General features: G+C 40.3%; 1 protein-coding gene across 1 annotated transcript in view; it reads left to right on the forward strand.

The window, feature by feature from the left end:
- LOC308369167 (RNA-binding Raly-like protein) overlaps positions 1-5,000 on the forward strand; it is a gene marked incomplete at its 5' end in the record, with an annotated part of 48,619 nt that overhangs the window by 27,524 nt on the left and 16,095 nt on the right. The gene's annotated exons all lie outside the window — the stretch shown is intronic.

Consider the following 5,000-nt stretch of genomic DNA (forward strand, 5'->3'; position numbering starts at 1 on the left):
TTTTTCCTGTAAATCCACAAGGTTGAACCACAGGATCTCATGTGTAGAGACATCCTTGGTAGCTTCAATGAAAGATGAAAATGGAACTGGAGCAGAGAGTATGTGCTTGTAACAAAGCAGCGTAAAAAAGCAAAGGACACTCTGTGTTCTGAGCCTGTGGTCTCAACCTGGAGAAGTTCAATGATCTCTATTCTGGTCACATCCCTTGACACTGAAAAAGAGAACCTTTTCAGGATGCTCAAAGGAAGAAAGAAATAGAAAAGGAATGAAAAACTAGAGAAAATCCAAATACAGGAGGTTTCATGTTTCTTAGGGCAGTGGTGGTTATTTTCACATCCATAAACAAGTCCTGTTTGGAAAGTGAGGCATCCTCGCTGGCTTAATGTGAAAATAATAGCTGACTGGTGAATGCCCAGACATGGAGGGGCCATTGGAAAGTTCAGGAATTGTCCCGGTGTGCCGGTCTTACCAAGGGCCAGTACATTTTTTTATAACATAATATGACCCCAGGGATGTGCACAAACAATTTGGGGGCGGGTGCTAAAGTGGAAAAAAGGCACCATCCTCACCAAATTGAGGATTTAGCAATTTCCAACCCTACTGTTCCTGTTTTAATTGTTTGTATACGCTTTGACACACAAAATATTGCTCTTTTTAAAGCAGCAGTAAGTAGGTTTGGTGTAAAACTAGTTAGCTAACTACTTAAAAGGTATGCAAACCCCTGCAAACTAACAGCCGAGTTTGCACAGATAAAATCTTGCTAACATGCTAACGTTTGGCAAGACAGCAGGTAATGTGCTTATGAAGGCATGCATTTTAAATGTAAAGTTCAAGGTTTATTACAAGGCCTACTCAAAAGGTCTTTGTTGGCAATTCATAGCCTACTTATAGTGAGCCTTGTTTATACAAACATAAAAGTAAACATTAGAGCAATGGTTTATTGTTTGGAATTTATGTTTATTAAAGGATAATTAAGAGATTGCCTTCAATCTGTAAACACCTAACTCCCTACAAATCCCTTGAATTTTGTTTAACCGTAAGACCCGCAATCATGCATTGTATAACATACATATTTCAGGGCAGTGTTCTTAAGTAATAATTAAATATTAATGTTAAGGTAAAATGCAGAGAGCATGTCTGCCAATTAAGAACCCCTTAATATACATAACAATTGTATTATGTACAATAACTTTTGCATAGTTTCAGGGGCAAACCAAGGGGAATGTAAGTGCTTTGTAAGTGTTTTTATGTTTAGAGCTATCAGTGCCCCACAAGAAAGGGGTGACAGATAGGCTAACGTATTTGATATCCAAAAATAATTGCGTGAACAATTGTAAATGTAATCCATATTTATTTGGTATCTGTTTACAAGTTGGCTCACAAAAGAACTAGCGAGTCCACTTGTTTTCATTAACAAGGCCAGACCAGTTTGTTTGTTGTGACGCTTAATGATAGGCTATTCTGATCTAAGTTAGGCCCATTGTGCTGCATTGAGATGTTTTAATAATGGTTTAATTTCACAACAATGACAAACAATGCGAGAAAGGGCACTTTGTCTTACCCTGGCTGTCACAAATGAAGGCAAGTAAAGGCAAGCCAGAGAGATGTGTATGTTCTTCTGCAGAATGCTTGATTTGAATGCGTTAACTTTGGTTGCTGTCACAAGGGAAGGGTAGGGGCTTGGGAAATCTCACAGAATTACAATTCAAACGCAATTGTCAGGCATAACAAATAAATAAAATAATAGCTACCATGAGCCAAATTAATCATGGTTAAAAAAGACACACACCTAAACACAAACAGTACAAACAGATTGTTTTTAAATGAACGATTAGTTGATCGATAAATGTGTCACTTTGAATTTGGTGTATCAAATTAGTGCCACTTGAGAGCAATTCTGGGCTGCTATTTGCTGCTAGTCTGTCCACGTGAATGCTTGTGTTGAAAAGGCAGCTATTGCCCTTTTTGCCATTACCTAAGTGGCATAGATTACCCAACAGAGAGAGATAGAGAGAGAGAGAGAGAGAGAGAAAGAGGGAGATAGAGATAGAGAGAAAGAGAGATGCGCTTTCTCTGAAGACACCTCCCGTCTCTGCAGGAGGAAGACAGTGAACATCCAGTGTTTCTCTTGTCCTTCATCTTGACTTTGCCCAAGCTCACAGAGGCCCCTCATCTTCCCCTCTCACAATCCCCGCTCTTTCTTTCAGGGTGTGAAGTGGTGGGAATCAGCACCGCTAATAGTGTGTACAGTGTCATCAAAGGGCTCTGTTAACAAGGTTCTTGACAAATATTATTTATATTGGATCTTGACTCTTCGTTGTCACCCCATGCATCATCATATCCACGATTGCTGACAGGTGTTTACATGCTACATAATGATGCTTTTAGCATGCTGATACAAACTCATATATATATATATATATATATATATATATATATATATATATATATATATATATATAGAGAGAGAGAGAGAGAGAGAGAGAGAGAGAGAGAGAGAGAGAGAGAGAGAGAGAGAGAGATGAGTTTGTATCAGCATGCTAAAAGCATCATTATGTAGCATGTAAACACCTGTCAGCAATCGTGTATATATATATATATATATATATGTATATATATATACGCAAAAATCTACCAATTCAGCACACATCCCAGCACTTCAAACAGAGAGAGTAAGACTTAGACAATGGGGGAAGGAACAGGCTGGAGACAAAAAAATTGAGATATCTGCCATCACATATTAAAGATCTATTTGGAAAAACAGACGGTGATGTTGAAACCACTCACAACCCAAGCAAGATCATAAAACGCTGTTGGCAAGCTCATAACAGGCATAAACGCTGACAGTTATCACAGATTATTTGTTGCTGGCTGCTTTCGGTGTACTGCCAACTCGCTCCTTCTCTGTGTGTCCACACAGCAGAGGGGAAAAGAAAGCAACTGCAGCTAGTTGAAATAAATGTCCGCTTTGGGTATAATTCTCCTTACACCACTATCTGTCAGTGGGAGCAGAGCAGCTGCAGATGGATGGCTGCTGCCTGTTTCCTTCTTCAGACTCTTTGCATCTGAGAACATACGTTTGTGTGTTGTTGGCAAGGTAGAGAGGGAACTGAGTTGAAATGTGCGCTTTTATCTGATGGTTTAAATAGAGTGTGTGAATGTGGGTGTTAGTGGATGACAGTGTGTGTGTGTGTGTGTATAGATGTGAGATGTATGTATCTCTCTTTGTGTACCCGTATGTTTCTGTGCACTGAACGACTGCAGTGTTCTGTATTGGATGCAGACAGGTATGGCCATGTCTCCTATTGGGAAACCACTGGAATGCAGTCCTTGTGTCAATCAGCTCAGTGGCTGAACAATCCACCACCAGCCCACTTAGACTAACATACTGCATTCTTCTATGCACAAATAAACAACAGTGGATGGGAAGCAGCGGTGTGGTTGGTCTACTTCTGCTCCTATTGATATGTTTACTCATACTCTTATACTCTGCTTCACTGTGAGCAACAGAGAGATCAGTGCTTGGAGAATATCCAGAATCCTGCAGTGAGACAGTGAATACCTCTGTCCATATGCGTGGTGTGTGTGTGTGTGAGAGAGAAAGTGTGTGTGTGCGTGTGTGTGTGCATGCGCACTGCTTTTGTTTGTGTTGTTCATTGAGGTCAGTGCGCAGATGAGTTCTCTCTCTCTCTAATTGGCTGCCTCTGCTTTTAAGATGTTTACCACTGTGTGTTCTCTCTTGATCATACTGATATTTATACACGGTATATTTATACCACTGCCCCATGCTGGATTTAAAAAGTCTGATTTTCCTCAGCTTCATTAGCTGTGCATATCAGAACCACAGGTACTCCACACTTGAACACATACCAGAAGATAAATGAAGGCACACGCAAATATATATTTGCATTGTCTGTTCATACACTGTTGGAACATGAACCATATCTGAAAACTTTCCCATTAATACTGTGCTTATATGTAAACAGCACAGTGGATGCTCATCAGGCCGTGGCATTGACCTTGAGGCGAGAGGTCAGCGACCAAATTTCCACATAGAGCTGGTAATGTGCAACGGAGCGTGGGGGCAAGTGGAGTTCTGCGCGGGGAGGTTTAGGAAGGATAAAAAAAAGAAAAACGAATATGCTGAGCAAAAAATGGCTTAATGTCACTTTGACCTTTCCCGCGTTACTCATCCCGCTTAAGATGAGGCAGGCGCGCACAAACACACACACACACACACACACACACACACACACACACACACACACACACACAAGCACACACACACACGGAGGACTTGGCTAACAAGCGTGCAGTTGGAATGAAACTTCCATATCTGCACTAATAACCAGGGTTCCAGGATGAAACTGCTGGCTCCTGTAATCACTGAACTGTAGGTTCACTCTGAAGCCAACGGTGTATGTGTGTGTGTGTGTGTGTGTCCCTACACAACTGGTTGTGGCATTCAGTCATGGCTTAGTGAGGCAGATGACAGGTTAAGGTAAGTGTAATCTCTTCGGACTAGCATATACATTCACTGAACACACCCACACAGTTAATGAGATGGAATATGTAATTACCAGTACTGAGCTCATGTGTATTGATGCATAGCCCAGGACAGTTACTCGGGATTTCCTCCTTTGCATAGGCTAAACACACCAAATGCTAGACACACTGAGCCGAGGCAGTGAATATCTTATTATCTTTAGATTAGTATTAGTTGCTCTTAAGAACTGTACATTCTTTGCTTCCAAACATATATTTCATATACATTTATTTAGTGTAATTTAATGTAATGTGTTATTCAATTGCATTATTTACATTTACTTTGAGCAAGACATAAAATATTTGTAGATCCCATAAATTCATGCATACTCTGGATCCTCTAAAACCACAGAAGTGTTTTGCAACTCTTTCAATTGAAATTCATAAGGTAATATAGTCATAAGGAAACTGTAACAGAATGCAAAATTGGGAGTGTTAGAAGGGCATATCCTGCT

This window comes from Sprattus sprattus, assembly GCF_963457725.1.
Source record: "Sprattus sprattus genome assembly, chromosome: 8".
NCBI lineage: Eukaryota > Metazoa > Chordata > Actinopteri > Clupeiformes > Clupeidae > Sprattus > Sprattus sprattus.